The 19430-nt window shown below is 39.4% G+C and overlaps 1 protein-coding gene and 1 long non-coding RNA gene across 3 annotated transcripts in view; both read left to right on the top strand.

The window, feature by feature from the left end:
* LOC109316563 overlaps positions 1-19430 on the top strand; it is a 177891-nt gene that overhangs the window by 72491 nt on the left and 85970 nt on the right. The window lies entirely within an intron of this gene.
* The window catches only part of LOC109316564, an 8783-nt gene continuing 8641 nt past the window's right edge, over positions 19289-19430 (top strand). Inside the window, exon 1 of the long non-coding RNA XR_002102871.1 lies at positions 19289-19299. This is a non-coding gene — a long non-coding RNA (uncharacterized LOC109316564). The remainder of the gene's footprint in view (positions 19300-19430) is intronic.

Raw genomic sequence — 19430 nt, 5'->3', positions numbered from 1 at the left:
CTGATGCTTCTTCCCCTCCTAGAGATGGGGAAGGGAGGGGAGGAGCAGCCACCTGCTGCTCCCTGCACATCCTCTATACCAGGGATATCCTGGTCTGAGAAATGGGTGGGAAACATTGTCCTGATACTCACTGTCTTCCCAGAGAAGGCCACCGTGGTCTGGGGAAGGTGCAGGGAGCAGGGGAGAAGGGCAGCTGTAGACTGGAAGGCCTGTATTGCTCTCTACCTGAGAGAGATTTCTAGGACTGGAAAGGAACCACTAGAAATGAATGCCTGTTCATACCCATAAATCCAACAGGATTTAAAAAATGAGTACCTTAAGTTAGGCTTCTAACTTTTATTTAAGTGCTTAAGTAAATGCCTGAATCTCAAGTGCCAAAACACCTAGCAGCTGGCACTGACTTGTTTATGTAGGCACAATCTTTATGTTCATAGATAGAATAAGTGAGTACCATCTTCCAGATGCTAATCAAACTAAAAAACCCTTCTCTAAATTTATTATTTTCTGAGTATATTTAGCTTGGTCCAAGTTCCTTTCTAAGCCTTGCTGTGCAGGATGTATACTTAAATATATATAGCAACTGTCACCTTTCTCCATGGGAAATTACTACATACTGGCTGCATCTACATGTGCAATTAGTTCAAAGCAATAAACTCCAGTGCTTATTGCACTGGAGTTTATTGCTCCTGGGTGCACCCTTTGAACATGTGTATGGGACTACAGGACATTCAGCCAATCGGAGCAAACCCAGCTAGCAGGCCGCCCCAGCCTACTAGCCTGGGGCTGCTCCAATCCAGCTTAACATGCTGTGGAGAGGCTGGCAGGGGCACCAGGGTGCTCCAGTGTGGGACTATCCAACAGGCAGCCCCTGCACTGAAGTACTGAGGCCTAATAGGGCAGCACGTGTAGACACCAGATGTTTACTGAAGAGCTAATTAGTCTATTGTGCAGTAAAATCTCATGTAGCTGAGCCCACTGAGACCTTTTTAAAAAAAAAGGAAAATCCACTTTTTATGGCCTTTTTTTGTTTCTTTTTGTACTAATTTGTTATTATAGCCCAAGGAAAAAAGGTTATCTGTATATATTTTTTCAGTAATAATTTGTTTGTTTCTAGCTTCTTAATGTCAAAATTAATTCACTGAATCGAGGAAGTAACACCTTAGACTAGCTACAAGAGACTAAGCCTCCTATCTTAAATTCAACAAGGCATATGTCTTTATAAACCATTTCCTTAATCTTGGGCCTTCTTCAAAATGTTATATTTGGTTCTGTTGTTTTACAGGGCCATTCCACAGGACAATAAAAACCCTGTGCTGTTCTTGTTGGTTCAGATTTTTTATTGTAGTTAAAATATCATCTTTGTATTTACATTGTACATGTATCATACAGTCAGTCAGTAGGTCTTCTAGGGAATGATGAAAATGAGGATTTGATCCTACTCTGTTGATTTATTATAAATTAGCTAGTAAAAAGTCATGAATATTTTTCATTCTAGTTGACTAAACTATGAACAGATGACTTGGTCATTTCTCATTGTGCTTCCTTGGTACATTTGGGAAGGCTATAATGGGTACTTATTTGAATGTGGTACAATTTCCACAGTGTCTGATTTTTCAGCAGATATTCCTTGATAATTCTTAAGACTTCTTGCTTTTTATTAAAATGTTGAATATAATATTCAAAAAAGAGAGGCAATTGTCTATGTTGTAGAATTGAATTTAGAACTCTTTAACCAAAGTTTGTTGCTAATGGCGATATCTCTAGATATGGGACTGAAAAATCATTGCACAGATGGTGAACCGGATGGATACATTGATGCAGGTACCTATCAAACATATACTATGATCAAATTGGGTATTACTTCTCTAACTAAGATACTGAATCTGACAAAAGTTCAAGACTCAACATGCCATTCCTTGAGTTGCTACTGTTTTTAATGGAATATACCATCTCCTCTCACGTTGAACTGCCATTTCTTGCTTCTAGAACAAGCAACTCTCGTCAGGTATTTGTAAGAGCATCTGTGTATGAAAGACCAGGTTAGGACTATGATTACTTTTTTTTTATTTGGGAGAGAAACAAAAGCAAAAACTAACAGGAAAAGTAGCTTCAGTGATAACCTGAAGAAAGACTAAAATTACATTTGTTGGTAACTTTCAAGATCCAGTAATATAACTTGGCACAAACATGAAAGCAGGCACAAGAATTTAGTTACCTGGGAAAGAAATATATTGGCTAATAGCAGTAGGCACGAGGATGTTATGTGTCATATAGGCAAGGAAAGTAGTTGACCAGTATATAGTAGTGATTCTCAGCCAAGGTGCCATGGAACCCAGGAGTGCCTTGAGATCCTTTCAAGGGGGCCATGGGATGATGCACAGTGATTGCACTGTTAAGCAAGCAAATAGGATACATGATATTAGCCCACAGATTTGAAATAGGACTCCATAGTGTCAAAACATTTTGACCTATTGTGGTCTTTCTGAGCTCTTTGCAACAGAAGAATTGCTCTGTTACTTTTCTGTAGTAAAAAAAAAAAACAAGTGAAAACTAAAAGCTGGCATTTTCTGATGGGTGCCTTGAGCTGGGGGTGGGGGGTTGAGTAAAAAATGCTGATAACCACTGATATAGAGGCAGAATGACATAAGCTTAAGGCAAAAATATGTCTGCATGACAGCAACATGATCCCAGAGCTAACCTATGCTTTTGAAAGTTGAGCTCTCAAAAAATTGCATCGATAGCTTTAACAGTAAATGTCTGGGCAGTACACTTGGAGTGACACAGCAGAATAAAGTCAAATAGTAAAGTATTAAGCAAAAGAATGGACAACCTCCACCATCTGTTGTCATTAGGGGATAAAAATGCTCATTTGGTTTAGTGTCTGCACAGGCTGCAGGCACAAGCTCTGGATTGGAGAAAAACTAGGAAAAGAAAACCAGGGCAGGCTAGACTTTGGCCACATGATACCATAAACAGTGACCTAAGTGAAGTGTGAATCCAGTGGCTTGAGCTCTTGTAGCATAACACGATAGCTAGAGGGTACATCTACACATGTGCTTTACTGTGGAGTTGACTAATTAGCTTCACACTAAAGCATCACCATCTACACGTGTGCTGGTAATAAGGTGCAGTAGATTAATTAAGTGTGCCCTAAGATAGTACTGTAATGGACAGTACTATCTTACACTGCATTCACTTATTGCATCTAAGTGCATGTGTAGATGGTCACTTGGGCTGGCTGGGGTATGAAGGGACAAAAGTGCAGGGGCTGCTTGCCACCTAGTCCCGCACTTCAGCACCCTCCTGCCCCAGCCAGCCCATCTGCTGCCCGATGCCAGCAACCAGAGCCCAGGGCTGGCCCCCAAAGTACCCTGCTAGCCTGGGGCTAACTCTGCCCCAACTCAAACTGTTGCAGCCCTGGGCACAGTGTCTGCATGTACGCCCTGGACCACGGCAGTTTGAGCGTCTATGCATGCCATTAGGGCTCTGTGATAAACTCCGGTATGGACTACACCAGAGTTTATCACATTGCCTTAATGGCATGTGTAGATGCACCTAGAGGTTACTAGTCACTGGGGATGTCTACATGTGAAATTAATTTGATGCAATAAACTGCTGCACTTTGTGCCAGAGTTTATTGCTCCTGGGTGCAGCATTTAGATGCATGTTGAGCCAGGGTGACGCAGCCCCAGCTGGCAGGGAGTCCAGGGGGGTCAGCTTGCCAGACCAGGGCTGCTTCTTCCTGGCTCAGCGTGCTGCAGAGAGGCTGACTGGGGTATGAGGACTACCGTGTGAGACTAGCCAGCAGGCTGCCCTGCACTGTAGCACCCTCATGCGCCAACCAGCCCTCACTATCTACATATGTGTTGCGGTGGAGTAAGTAACTCGCTGTAGAACAGTACTTGTGTTGGGAAGTACTATCCTATGGCAGAGTTAATTAGTTTACTTCAGCCTAATGGCACCGCATGTGTAGATTTTACTGCAGAGCTAATTAGTCAACTGCAGTAAGGGTCTCGTGTAGATGCACACACTGACTGATACTCTGTGTGGAACAAGTATATTGACTGGTGTATTTCTATAAGAAGGGCAAGTTTTTTTTCTGGTTTCTTTTATTGGACTAGCTGCATAAGTTGGGGGAGAAGTTGGACAAGCTTTTGGGCACAAATCACCCTTCTTCAGTTCATGGTGTGGATTTTCCATGGTAAAAACAGTGAATTTTTGTATTCTTAATATGGTAGTGAGGTTGGAGCAGTGTTGTAGTCATGATAGTTCAGGAAATGTATGCAAAGTATGCAGTTTTTTATTATATCTTTTATGGGACCAGGTGTATAATTTGGGGAGTATGAATGCCCAAGCATACAGCTGTTATAATAAGATATCTCAAAAAAACCTTTCCTTTCCTACGTCTCCTGGAATATCACAGCTACAACAATACTCCAACCCTAAAACTACCTGTTTCTTCGAGGGTTACAATGCTGCCACTCTTCAAATTTTATTAAGTGCTTAGCAGTAGTTCATGTTTAATTTAAAGCTCCAGTGACTGGAGGCAGGTGATAAGAAGAGAATCTCAACTTTCTTTAAAAAAAAAGAGTAACTTTCTGATACCCTTGGCTTTAGAATAAAATGGGTTAAATTGATTTTAGGCTAAAACTCTAGGAAGCCATTTTTTTGTTAGCAGAAGGGAGAAGTCAGGGACCCCTGCACTGGGGGAGAAAGATTCCTGGACTTCAGGCTTAGTTGGAAAAAAAAATATGGGAACAGCTCATATTTAAGATGGCCAGTAAGAGAAGTTCTGGACAACTCAGCCCAACTCTACCTGAAAAGGGAGTCATGGGAATCTGGTAAGGGTTAAAAACAGGGAGGAAACTAATTAAGAGTTGAGGAAGTTCTAAATTCTGTCCAGTCCATTGAGTGAAAAATACAATGGTCAAAGGGGACCATATCTCCTCAGTGCGGATAAATCTTAATGTTTGAGCATACCAATGTGGAAAATATAGTAATTCATAGCCAGAAACCACTGGTTCTTCAGAGCAGTGTGTGGCCCCTGGGAGATAAGAACCTTGTCAGATCAAAAAGATCCCTGTGATCAGTAGTTGTTGTTACAATTTTTAATTGTCTCATGCCCTCATGTTGTTTACCATTGTTTAATATAATTCCAGTGTTTAATATCAACCTTGGGGGACCCATAGAGTGTCCTTTATATTAGCAGTTGTGGTACTGTTCTCAGTGCTCCCAATATGAGTAACTTTTTTTGTTCACCACACAAGATTGATTTGTCCCATAGTTTTATTCCAAAAACATATGAAATGCCTGAGGGAAGACTTACTAAGCTATCCCTCAAAATATCATTTGACTTTTCTCAAAGCTAGGTGGGATATGCTACCTGGTAGACGTGTCTAAATTGAGGGTATAAAAAGAGGAGAGAGGTGCTGAAGTACTTCACCAGAGTTAGAGATGAGATGAGAGTCCATTTAGGCAGGAAAGGTTTTACACTCTGAATAAGACCTGTTGCAAGTTGGACATTTGCACTGTACTGGAAATCAACTCTTTTACTGAAGCAGTGATAACATCCACTGCAAAATTAAGTATTGGATACCCAAATTGCAAATACCAGCAAAAAAATGGGAAGATTGATTTCACTGTCACTTTGTTCAGAGATGATGCGTGTAACAGGAATAAAGAGCAAGTTGAATTCCTGAAAGGGAGGGAGCAAGATTATGCTGACAGTAAAACAAATTGACCAATAATTTCAATTTTGTTTATTACTGAGATGCTAATCTTAGGCTTGCTCCTTTACATTTTTCAACTGTGTTTATGCATGTAATATTTAGCTTGATGTATGGTTTTGTATGTTATTTCCGAATTAGTTAATAAAATGTGGCATATTTTTAAAGGCCCAACTCAACATTGCATGAATGGCAAGCATAATAAAAGTCTAATGCATTATGTTCTTTCTCTGAAAAATACAGCTATACTAACTATAGCAATTAAGTAATTGATTTAAGCAATTAAGGAACTACAATAATGTTGTCATCTGGCAGTTCTGAAAAGTACATTAGCAGTTATTTCATCCAAATAATATAAATATCAAAGTGATTTTAAAAATACAACAATACCAGAAATGTAGTTTTAAGAGTGGATCTGAATTGACCTGTGCAAGCATCCAATATCCAACTTTGTTGATGCGCTTGGTCCTGCCTAGCCCCCTGCAGATACTCCATTTATGGGATGCTGTGGTCATTTGGTCATTTTTATAATGTAGTCAGAGCCCATTGGGAACAACTCAGAAGGAGGAGGCTATTTATGCCCTGATTCAGAGAAGCATGTGCTTAAATCCATCTCTTTTTAGGAAAGCATTTCAAGGGGAATTAAGGCTGGGCTTAAATGTTATTCCTGAAAAGGGTTGCTTCTATTTTAATTTTAGCTTATGTTGTATACCTGCTTTTGAAATGAGGTCATTGGAGCAGAAGGGCAAAGGTAGACATAACTAGATAGGTATCATGGGCTCTGACAATGCTGTGTTTGGCTTCCCTAAATCTGTAATAAGGAATTGTATGTGGCATGCTGTATGTGCAATTTTCAGTATATTATACTGTATCTCTTTTGGAGATAGCAACACTTCTATATTAAATATGAGGGAAGCCGTTGTTTCCTCTATTACATGCAAATCAGCTTCAGCCCTTAAGCTCCAGGCAAGTTGCCAGTGAGGACTACTTTGGAAAAAAAATTGATTCAACTGGGTTAAGATAGTAGTCCTCATTGATTCGAAGACTCTTATTTAGCTAAAATGTTTTCAGCATTTCACATTTTTTTTAAAGAGACACTTTCTTTACTTAGTATGGCATACCATAGTAGTTCTACCATTACATGAATAATCAACAAATATATACAATAAATGAATACATTCTTCTTGTTCCTCTTGGAACACTACTATAACTGCTACTTCACAAATGCCATTAAAATGCATGTCAGGAATTTTCCTTGGCTGTCTGTTTGCTTCTTTTTAAGATCATTCAAGTACATAATGACTTTTAAAGATATTCTTTCTGAAATGGAAAAAAAACTTTTTTTTCACTGTCTAGCTGAAAAAGATGTTCATGGATTTTCAATGCAGGGTTTAGGAACATCTTAATTTCATTACTTTGACCTTTTTTTTTAAAAAAAAGCAAACTATTAAACTGGACTATAATTTTGTGCCTTTGTGGCTCCTAGATCTTTTATTTTACATGAATGTTTGTAATTTTACTATAAATCTGCTGGCAAGAAAATCATTGACAAGTATGCTTTCGATTTGTGTTTTATTCCGGGCACTTACTTGCTTTTTTTCAAAATCACAATTGATACATTTCTATCTCTAAAACTAATTACACTATTTAGTTCCCCATTCTGGCTTTCATTTTTCCAGAAGGACATTTATAGTCTTTGGAACTTTTTTGAAGTCTGGTTTTACTTTGAAAAGTGATGCAGTTGAAATGGCATTTTGAATTCCATGTTCATTGTGTTGCACTGCTTTCCACACCTGAAATCACAGTGCAAATGAGAAGATACCTTCTCTTCTGACTACCAACTTCACATACTCACCTTGCCTGTCAGTCAGCCTGATCGGCTCAGGTTACTTGAAAGTTCTGCAGGCTGAATTAGGCCTTGGGTTACACTTTGTTACATTTCTACAAACACCTTGCCTTTTCATTGTATCCTCATGCCAACAGACCCTCTGATGGTTTATAGAAGTGTATAGATACCACTGAAGTCATCTTCTGAAAACACTGGGGTTCCACAGGTGTGACTGAAACTACTGAGTTTTCCCTACAGACCACTATTACTAGTAGATTCATAGATTGTAAAACTGGAAGGGACCTTGGAAGATCATCATGTTCAGCCCCAATAGGGGTGTGCAACATGAAAAGAATCCAGGGTGATTGTCCAAACCTCAAGTGAGTTTATAGTTAAGTTAAGAAAATAAAAATCCTTTATTTGCAATATAGCAACTGAAGCAATTTTGCAGCTGCAGTTCAGTGTCCCCTGTTCTGCATTTATGAAATGCAGAACAGGAGTTCTCACACTAGATTGAGATCGTCCATCATTTTATATACTTATATCATGCCCCTTCTTTTTGTTTCCTTTCTAAAGTAAACAGCACCAATCATTTCAATCTCTCTACTATAAGAGTTTTTCCATGGCCGTAATCTTTCTGTCCTTCCATGAAACCTTTCTAATTTTGCCATGTCCTTTTCATGATGGGATGACGAGGCCTGAAAGCAGCGGTGGAACTTCATACAGCAGAACTGTCGTCTTATTCTCTGGTGACATTTTCTTATAAATATTCATTCTGGCCTTCAAAAGCTGGCACGGTCTTTGGAAGCAGTATTTTTTTTTACCTGTAAAAGGCAAGAAACTCACTTGAAATATTGTTTCTACCATAGTCAATATTAGTGAATTTCTCCACTGTTCCAGAAGTGTTGTTTAGTTATCATAGTCTGTATTTAAAGGAACATCTAAGTAAACTGAAAGGCCTGTTACTGACTTGTTAAGCAGTCCTGCAGCTGAATACTAGCCAAAGCTGCTGAGAAATAATAGTTTGTTTCAACATAAAATATTTTCAAAGATTTGAATATGAGGAGGAAAATGCTGGTCTTTTGTCATTTTTAAAAACCCTCATTAATATGTCTTAGAATGGAGGATTTCAAGGTTAGGCTAAATACATCATTAGCCATCTTGCTGACTTGTGTTGCAGTAAGCATCTTGGCTTGTCTCAGCCTTATTCACATACCTGCCCGAGTAGTTAAAAAAGGTGGATAATTACCATTATCACCATTTTACAGAGGGGAAACTACTGCAGAGACAGCTTAAAGGCCAAATTCAGACTGGACACAGGTGCTTTCATTTAAGCATTGCAATGCCTACAGATGAGGTGCATGGACCTCAGAGGGTGTTTCAGATAGATAGTTAGGCACCCAGGCTCTGTACAGGGAATAGGGAGAGGTAAACATTTCCAAAGGATTATTATTAGAGAGCCTGGAAGTGCCTGGAAATCCTGCCCCCCTCCAAAGCTTTGGCCCCTAAATTAAGCTGGATATTAGGTGCTCTGTTCACTCAGCCTTCTCAAGACTGGCAACTTTTCTGAGGCCAAGCATCTAATGTAGTGATTTAGGGTCCTCTACTCAGGAGTGGAAGATATAGGTTTGAATCTCCTTAGGCTGTAGCCCAGGTGGTCTAACCAGAGGGCTATTATGCAAAAGGTGAACATCATACTTTTCGGTGCTGTTTGTGTGAGTTAGATGACCTTGGAGCATATATGACAGATTAAGCCTGTCCAGGATAAGTGGGGTTTAGTCACCTCCCCAGCACAAGTCTGGATGGCAGTGACACCTAGGCAGGAGCGAGGTTTAGGTGATCTCAGGCAGGGGTATCAAACTATTCTGGTCCTGTGAGCCAGATGAATCTACTTCATATGCAGACTCACTGTGGACTAAACTCATTGTAGCCCAGAACTAGCCTCAGTAAACCCTGCAGGTAGCAGTCTGCAACCTGGCCTCAGTGAACCTCACGGGTATACAGCCCAGAAGTAGCCCTAGTAAGGGCCATGAGTGGTGCAACCTGGGACCCAACCCCAGTGAGCACTGTGGAGAGGGCAGTGTGGATACTGTGTATGGAGCCAGTCCAGTGCAGCACCTGGGACTAGAATTAGGGGACTTTATGGACCAAATCTGGGGCATGGGCCACATGTTTGATACCTCTTCTCTAAGGAGAGCTACACTGAATCTGTTTCCAAGTTTAGTGTGGGCAGAATGGGCATGGTGTGCTACCCTGCATGCTCCCTAGTATTCTGGAGGTGGCCTAGACAGAGTGCCTTGCCCAGGGATGTGCAGAGAGTCTGCATCAGAGCCAAAACCCTTGTGAGTCCATTTTTCTTAAGATTTTGTACCAGGCCTATCACCACAGAGTCTTAATGAAAAAGAGTGAAGACTCTTAGCTCCTTGTCCCATCTCCTGCCTACCAGACTATACTTCCTCAGTAATACTGTATCTGTTATAATAGTGGTACATGCTGATTGTGCATGTATGTGCTACATATAATACCCCTGTTCTAGCTGCATATATTTGCTACAGTTTTATATATTTAAATATGTAACTTTAAAATGTCCTTCCCTGTGCATCCAGGAAGCTTAATGACTGACAGCTGCCTGATATCACCATGCTTATAGGAGCTACAGTTCAGATTTTGTATAATACCAGGGTAGAGCCTTATATTGGAAAGTTTAGGTAAGATTTTTGTTTTAATTAGGTGGCTAGAAAAAGTTCCTTCAGCAAGAAAAATGAACTTTTAAATCCATTTGATGGAACCATTACATATAGTTTATCATTGGTGATCCTAGGAGATGAGTGTTTACTCAGAGGCCCCGGACCCAATCTTCAAGGAGACTGCACACTAGAGATATTCAATATAAATTCATATAAATCAAGCGCTCAGACAAAGAGAAGTGTGGTGCAACCTGCATTCTGGCTATTTGCACAATGCTCCTCACTTGCACAAGAACAGAAGACGTCTGTTTCAGAGCTCTAAATTGCCAATCTCTTACGTGGACTGAATTCATCATTTTATGAAAGGGAGAGGGTGAGATTAAAGGTAGATGTTAGTTTATTAGAAATAGGTTGTTTTAATGTTAAAAAATAGTAAAGTTCAGTCTGTTTGTACTGTTCAGATGACACACCATGCTATAAGAATTTTGAGATTCTTGAAATGGATACAGCCTGCTGCTGCAAAATCCAAACTTTTGTTAATGTATAGGCATTCATCATCTGCTGTTCATTAACACACATATTGCTAATGCCTGGCAATGGAGCGAACATTTTTCTGGAGTGGGGTCGAAAAACTAATTATTCGCCATATGGTGGCCTGCTCAGCAACAATTGCTGAAGCCATGGAAGCAAAAGGAAGTTGGCTGGTTGATTTCTTTGGGCAGTTTGCACAGCGATGACTCTCTTGACACATGCCATTCATGTGGCCTCTGAATAACAGATGGGCTAAGGCTGGGAACTGTGGAAAAATCATGGCAGAGATCTGGTGGCAGCCTCTGTCTTTTTATCCTTCAGAATGACTTTGGGTCACATGGTCTGTGAAAATAACAAGTAGGGGATTGTACTCTGAGGATTTCCCTGCTTCTTTCATAAAGCCAGAGCGTAATTTTGACTGCCTTTTCGTATTTTGTTTATTAAAGGGATCAGGGTTTTAGATGAAAGAGATTACTTGGTTTGTGGTAGGGGGCTGTGCTATGCCAATGACACTCAGCTCATTGTTAGCAGGAAAAATGCTGGCAGTTTGATAAGGGATAAGAAAATGGAGGGTTTTTAAATTAAAATTTAAATTACTCCCTATTTGTTCTTTTTGCATTTGTAAATCTCACATAGGCAAGTTAAGATAAGAGCTATTTTAGATTCAGAATACTCAAACCTGAAATGAGTTAGTGTTTTTTTCCAGAAGAGTTTAGGAACGGAGGGTAAGATTAATTTGAATATGCTGCACTTGCAACTTGTATGCTTTCTGGATTTTACGTTGTCTGGACAAGCTAAAAATGAGGAGGAAGGTGAAAGTTGCCAATAGGAGAGTTTCTGGGCTGCTTCCGTGCTTTGGAGAAAAAAAACCCAACAGATTAGTTTGAACTGTTTGCAAATTAAATTTTAATTAAGTATAGTAGATCGCAGCTGTTCAGATGAGAACAGTCTTTTGTCTCCTCCTTATATGACTGTTCTTAGGGAAAGAACATATGAATATGCAATATAGGTACTTGCAGTTCTATTCTTCTACTCCTATGCTCAGAATTGCCACTCTTGTGCTGGTCACACCAGTTGTTATTTCCCTTGGTTACAAAAGATAAGAGGTTGATCCAAATCAAAACGTTCCCAAATCTCTGATTTTGGGAACGTTTTTATGTACATATAAACGTTATAATCGAGGCCCATTTCCTCTGGAAACATGGCTTCCAAGCTGAAATGTGGTGGTGAGGATCTTGGCTGAGAACCATCACTAAGTTTTCACTTTGTATTGTTAGTGTTCGCCTCACCCCCACTCCCACAACACAATGAACCAAAAACATTCATTTTAAAATAACAGTGCAGGAAGGAAACCCTCTTGTAGATTCAGGTTTTATTTGTTTAAACAGTATAAAAAATCAGTGATAATTTTTACCGGTAAATTGTTAAGTTTGACCTATCTCTGGGGAGTTCTACTGTGTTTACCCAGGAGCACTCTGATAATTTGCATTTGTGAAAATTTCTGCAAATCTGAAAAGTTTCCCCACATTTTAGGATCAGCAGTTATTCATATAAAAAAGGTGAATTTGCTTGTTCATTACTCTTCTGCTTAAAAAAAAAACAACCCAAAAAACTCTCCCAAACCAAAACCAAAAATACCCAAGGAACAATATCACATAAGTTCTGATAGTCGTACATCACAGATGGAATGTAATCACAAAAACAGTGTAAACTCTAAATGCCACATAGGTGTATATGTGTTCATGTAAGTGATGCAAACTATCCTAGTGAATAATGAATTCAAAAAAGATTGATTCACAAGTATTATTTTCAGTGAATGTTTAGACCAATTCAAATTCCATTTTTTTTGCATTCCAGAAATATCTGCCTCTTTTTTGGAGACCTTTATGCCTTGTCACATCCCCCTGCGCCCGACTTATCAACCTCCCCCACAGACTCACTAGCCCTCCCCCAGTCCCTTTCATTAAGTGGCTTCTTGCCATCCTTTAAAACTGCCTGACTGCAAGCCAAAAGTTGTACTTAAGTCTGAAACTCTCTTTAAGATGTACCCTGACAGATTTTCCTGTCCCTAGTCATGATGAAAAGGTTTGCAAACCAAGATCTCTAGGAAGTGTGGTTCTCTTCTGAAAGGTGACATTGTAAGACATTACCATACCTAACCTATTAGCTTGTTGGCTGAGTTTAGATTATACTCTGGTTAAATAAAACAAAAACAACACCCCCCCCAACACACACACACACATTTTACTTCATTGCATTGCATCTATGGACATGTGAGCTGGACTCTATTCCTTCTCATGTAATAATATTAAGGAAAATAGAAATTGAGTTTCGAATTTTTAATGGAGACTAAGGGAATAAGAAATTCACAACCTTTAAGCTCCTTTCTAAATCCCTCATTAAGTTCCAATGACAAAAGATTCAGACTTTAATTTGATCAACTGCTAATACAGTTTTGAAATGCTAATGTAGCTATTCTTTTATGATCGACTGGAATATTGCATAATGTGTAAAAAAAAACAAAAAAACAAAAAAACCCAACAAAAAACCCCCCCAAACCCCCCAAAACAAACAAACAAACAAACAAACAAAAACAAAACAATGTTACCAAGCGCGTAAAACATTTTGCCTTTTGCCATTTGGCTTAAATAGTTCCATGTTTAGAGTTTGCTACTGTTGGCTACTACATTTTATACTTGGCTAGGGGAACTTGAACTCTTATCCTAAAGTATATCAGATGTGGTTACAGAAACCTGAAAGAGGGGAGCTAATTCATAGAGAAATGAGGCTGGGACAGGGAATATTCAAGAAATGAGGAGAGTGGGTATGCCTGTCTCCTTTCTTGGAGAATGTAGATATGGGTCGAGGGCAAATAGGAAAAGTTTCAATCTTTTAAATTCTTGAGTTTGCTTGTAAACAACATTGCTTATTTTGGATAGCTGATGCAGAATGCCTTCCTTGCACACTAGATTATCAGTGGTGATGGATAACTGATAATTATCTCTCAGCTGGTTCCATCTTTGTTCACATACCACAAATATGCTTTCCCCCCAGAATTAGCCTTCCAAAACTGAGATATTAGTTTTAAGCAGCGAAACTGGTTTTCTGCCAGAATAGAAGGATGGAGATACTATAAGACAGTTACTGCTTCTTTTCCTTCTCTCCCCTTCAGCAGCTGCATGGAGAGAGTAGAGTCCAACAGGGGGAGATGTATGGGGTGCAGTAATGCAGTTGCACCCTACTTTGATTCCTGTTTCACCCAAAGTTTAAAACGAATTGCCTGGCAGCAACAGTGGAATTTCTACTTGGGCAGCTCTGAGAAAGTCAGTGGACTTTATGGCTCATTATAATATCCAATTTCTGCTACTTGTTCTTTACTTCACAAGTGTGAACAACAACCCACTCTTCTTCTCTAATGGTCTCCATGGTCCATTAATCAAGCTGTCCTCTGTTCAGCAATTTTGCTGTCTGCTAGCTACTTCTGGTCTCTTTCCTCCTATTTCTCAGCCCTGCAGGCTGTTTATTCACTCTTTCCAAAATCACAGAATCATGGAGTCCAAACTTCAGCAGCAGCTACTGTTTCAGCCAAGGGTTGGTGACAATTCAGCTGTGAAAGGGTTAAAACTGTTGCTTTTGCCTGAGAAGGAAAGGGAGGGTGAGTAGTAAACTAATCCCTGTCCCTGCTCTTTGTGGCCATGACTGACATTTTTTTTCTTCACTCTGCCTTCTGAAAAAACAAGGGGAACAAATTATTTGGGGTGTGGTATGCAAGAAAATACATGTACAGGCAGTTCTCGACTTACAGCGTTTTGAGTTGCAATGTTTTGCACTTACAACATTTATAAATTGACACCCTGTTTTGACTTTATGACGTCAGTTTTGACTTTAGAACGCTTGATCCAATGCAACACCACACCAGCGAACAAGTTCTCTGTGTCGCTCATCTCCTTGGAGAACGTCTGTCCAAACTTCCTTGGACACTTTCTTTAAGAAAGCAGGCAATACCAGAAAAACCTGCAGCCAAGACTCCTGAGAAGACTCCAGCCAAGAACCTTTCAAAAAGTACAGCAAAGTCACCTCAAAGAAGTCCTTCCAAATCAATATGATTGCTATTTACAATATAAATACATTAATGTAGCTATATTACTCATCTATAATTGATCGAGTACAAAATTCTGGTGTATTTTTGGTGAAAATAGGGTATTGGGCCTTGGTTCAGGAACAGATTCCCCATTTATAAAATAGTTTCTTATAAGAAAATTGGTTCTGAGTTACATTTTAACTTAAGACGCGGTTTTCAGGAACCAATTGTGTCGTAAGTGGGAGGACTGCCTGTAATTCATCTGTCAACAAAAGATTACTCTCTTCCTTGTGACTACTTAGTCCCTTTCCTCCCAAGTTCTTTTCCTCATGCTCTCAGAGGCCTGGTCTTCCAGCTCAGGCCATGAGAACCAATGAGCAGACCATTTAGCTCCAGCCAAGAACATTGTCACTGCCTGACCCCCCACTCGCTATTCTATTCTGAAACGTACCTCTGGAAGAGCAATAACGTGGTGACATTCACATTGCTCAGGCTTTTCTCTGTGCAGGCACAGCAAGCAAAAACCTGGCAGAAAGTCTGCATTTCATGGTTCACACAGAGCTTTGATGTATTTACATGGCAAACTGGTCAGTTTTGCGTTTTCCATTAAGTTTAGGATGGCCAAATAAATAGTGGAGCCTTAAAAAAATCCTTTCTCTCTGCCATTAGAATGAGTTTCTCTGTAGGTAGGTGAAGATCAGAACTTCAACTGAGATATGAGCTGTATAAACAGAAGAATCCTTTATGTGCAAAAATATATTTTTTCAAATAAAGTGGGAAACCTAGGAACATTTACATTAAATGTTGATTCTAAACAGGATTTTCCCCCCAAAGTTTTCCAGGAGACATCAGTAACACCACAAACATATTCTAAACCTTGATGCTTAGCTTTCTGCTTTTTTGAAGTTTGTTTGAAGTGACATGACCATTGTGATATAGCTTTTAAGATGGGCAGTAGCTGTGTTTGCTTTAACAGAAATCAGATCAATAAAAATAAAAAAAACGTGTGTTGAAATAAAATTGTTATTGAACAAAAAGTCAGGCATTGAAACAGTTACATTTCTGGGATTTCCTTTTGCCTGTGTATAGCTAATTTAGTTTTATGCCAGTACTTTTTTATGTGATCAGCAATATGAGCACAAAGCTTTCTTTAGGGCAAAGCTCTAAGTCCTCAGTTCCTACATGTCAGGACAGAAGAGCTTCTGCATCTTTCATCTGTAGAATTGGGTGCTTTTTGGCTTTTGGGGGAAAAACATGCATACTGCTATGAATTGCCATAAATGATGGGAATAGAGCAATTCAGACTTTTCTGGTGGAGGCCTGAAATGCAGAGTTTGCTGATTTGTCCACCCCTCCTTAATCATAGCACAGTCTTTGGTAGTCACTTTGTTGAGCTGATGGACTCATCCAGTTGGATAGAATATGTTGTGTGTTCTATTGCTAGGTTAAAACACTTCTTACCCTAAGAAGAACTGAATTGAATTGCTCCCGTGCTTAGTTAATACACATCTTACAGAGATTATATGAAATAAATTGGTTTAAATGGGAGATTAAGTAAGGTTTTTACAGTGCTTACAAGTAAACGCTAATGTTTAAAATGCCATTGTGTGTATTCCGTATGTATTTACCAACATATGGAAACATACAAAGAAAGGAAAATATTAATATATTTTCCCAGTATAATATCCTAATGCTTCTTGAACAATTCTTGTTTCTGCTTTCTCAGTCTTATTTGCTGAGACACAGTAAACACATATTAGACTTTTTCTATGACCCCTGTTTTGTCTAGTATCTGTCCTATGCTGAATCTGTGAATGATACCATTGTTACAGTATATCTTGGGAAATACCGCATTGTCATCCATCTGTCACGGGGGAGCAGATTTCAAGGTCTTGCAGATGGAGTTCTTACTGGAGGAGAAAACGATGCAGAATCTGGGTATTTTCTAGCGTAACTTGTTCTAGTTTCTTTCAACTGAGAAAGCTGTACAACGTTCAGGTCATCCTCTCTTTCAGGAATCCAGCCAAAATACCAGGGCTGGTACCAAGGGAGCAAGTTTGCCTCAACAGTTGACTGGTTAGATTAACATTTGAAACCACAATTTCCAGCTGCTTGCAACAGCTCCCTTCAAAAGAAAGTACACCAGAAATCAAACAATAATATGAGGTCTCTTCACAAGCTAAATAGTGCTTTCATGCTAGGAAAATTATGTGTGAATGCGCCATCTAGTGACTCCCCTCAGAACAGTACACTGAGAGTGCCTTAGGTGTTTTGATTTGTTTGTTTTGATTACATTATGTACACTAGGCTCATTGAATTTAATTTTATTTCTATCTTTTTTTTCATATACACAATAATTGCATCTTAAGTTAAATATAATGAAGCACTAATATTACTGTGTTTGTTTGCAGCTTCATTAAGCTCTCAGTATTTTTGGAGGCTATAACTGGCACAAGAAATACTCCACTGAGGTCAAACCTGATGTCAGGTGTCTCTGTAGAATATTTATTATATGTTTGATAAATCAGTTTGAATAAAAGCAGTTCTCTGAGGCGCCGCTCAAAGATGCTTCTATTTAAATGGAAGTGGAGTGCACATACTTTTTCAAAGTTTTAATTCTAGCACCAACCCACTCTTATCAATGTGTCTGTGATGCAGTAGGTTTTATGTTACTGCATGGTTTTTCAAAAACTTTAAAGATTAGTCTGTGATCTACATCAGTTAAGAATGCATCTGTGTAGTGTACAAGAATGAGATGTTTTAAAGGGGAAACTTGCTTTTTAGTACTAGTCCTACACCCTATCCACTGCAGTATAAAAATAAACTTGCGTTTTCTTCTTTAAGTGCTTTATAGGTGTTACTGTTTAAAACCAAAAAAGAACAGAAAGCATCCTTTGTTATTAAGGTCTCCTGAGATCAAAGTTGAAAGACCAGATTTTAGTATTTGTCAGCTAAGTATGAGCGTTATTGATGTCTACATTGCATGCGTGATTACTCACTGGGGCAATGTAAAGTACTGTCTCACCATGCACTGGGCCTAGAAGAATACATCTGGTATAGTCTCTTTGCTGGTTTAGGTTTTGGTCAGCAGTCTAGAGGGGTTTTCTGTTGTATGTTACAAATATGATGAGTAAAATTGCACAAAGATATTTTTTTCAAATGATTTTTGTTAAACTTTGTAGTAAACCCGTGTGTTTCATTGAAATGATGTCATGGCTTTGGTAACACCAAATGCTTCTTTTCACATTGAAATTAGTTCCATGGAATCATCATTACACTTCCTAACTATTTAGCTGGGACCCCTGGAATACTTCTGTTTTGCAGGCTGGAATGTCTGGTTGTTTGAGTTCAAAGTGAGTTAGTTCAGATTAGCTACAAATAGCTTGACACATGGGGACTTCTTATTGACACTAATAGGGTTAATCCTATTACAATGCTGTCTACGCTCCTGTGACCTCATAACCCTGTGCTCATCCTAATGCTATATAATGTCCTACTTATCATTTGATCTTATGGTCACCTTACACTAATATCATCAACATCTGTGTTAGCCTCAGCTTTTTGTATTTCTGTTAGAACTTACATAAGAAAGATCTTTGGTAAATGTTTGTTGTGGGTTTTTAAAAAGCAAATAGGCTTACTTTGTAATAGAAGGTCTAGTGTTGCTCCATTTATTGTTTTTTTTTAATGAATTTTGTCTTTCACAAATACTGCTAGATGAATGCTGTACAGGTAATTGCCTACATGATTTTAAATTATCTTTTTCTGTGTCCTTCAATTTTACTGAAACTGTGCAGGAGCACAGTAAGGTAGCCAATAGGTTGTTTATGACATGAATATGGGCTTCAAGGGAGAATCCCATACAAGTGAATATGTTGCCCATACATGGGGATGCAGTTGAATAGGTTTGCCGGGTAGCAGCAGCTTGACTTTAGTAAGTGAATAGATGATCTTATTGAACAAATATTATGGTCCCTCTATCTACTACTGGGATTTTGCATGGATTTTGGTGTCACTTTGGAAAATCTGGGTATCACATGGTTTCCTGTGTTTCACTGGTTTTATCTCCCTCTCCTTCTTAGAGGTATACTGGAGCTGGAAAATATTCTTCCATCCAGAGAGTTTGCACTATACAGTAGAGTAGGGTTACTATTCATCTGGGTTTTCCTGGACATGTTCTCTTTTTGAGTCCTGCCATTTCCTTCTGGATAGTTTTTTAAAATATCTGTAAATGTTGGGGATTTTGCTGTGCCTCTGCTTTCCTAGAACTTTCTGGCTTGCCCTAGCAAGGAGCTGCTTGGGGCTGGGGAAAGAAGGTGAAGGAGTTTGGAGGTCGGGGCATCATATGCCTCTGCACGTGCAGGCAAGTGAGTATGTGTGTGTGCTTGTGTAAGTGTATCTGTGGATCAGTATATGAGGGAGGCAGGCCACTGGGGCTGCAGCAGCGTAGGGAGGCAGGGGAGGTGGGGGAAGGTGGTGAGGGGGGTTCTTTGGGGCAGCAGGGCTGGGGGGTAGGGAGCTACGTGTTAGGAGTGAGGGGCACCAGCAGGGGGCTGTGTGTCAGGAGTGAGGGGCAC

The sequence above is a fragment of the Crocodylus porosus genome, unplaced genomic scaffold (genome assembly GCF_001723895.1).
Source record: "Crocodylus porosus isolate Cpor-Errol unplaced genomic scaffold, CroPor_comp1, whole genome shotgun sequence".
Lineage (NCBI taxonomy): Eukaryota > Metazoa > Chordata > Crocodylia > Crocodylidae > Crocodylus > Crocodylus porosus.
The sequence above is the reverse complement of the archived record's forward strand: the minus strand, read 5'-3'. Positions and strand labels throughout refer to the sequence as shown.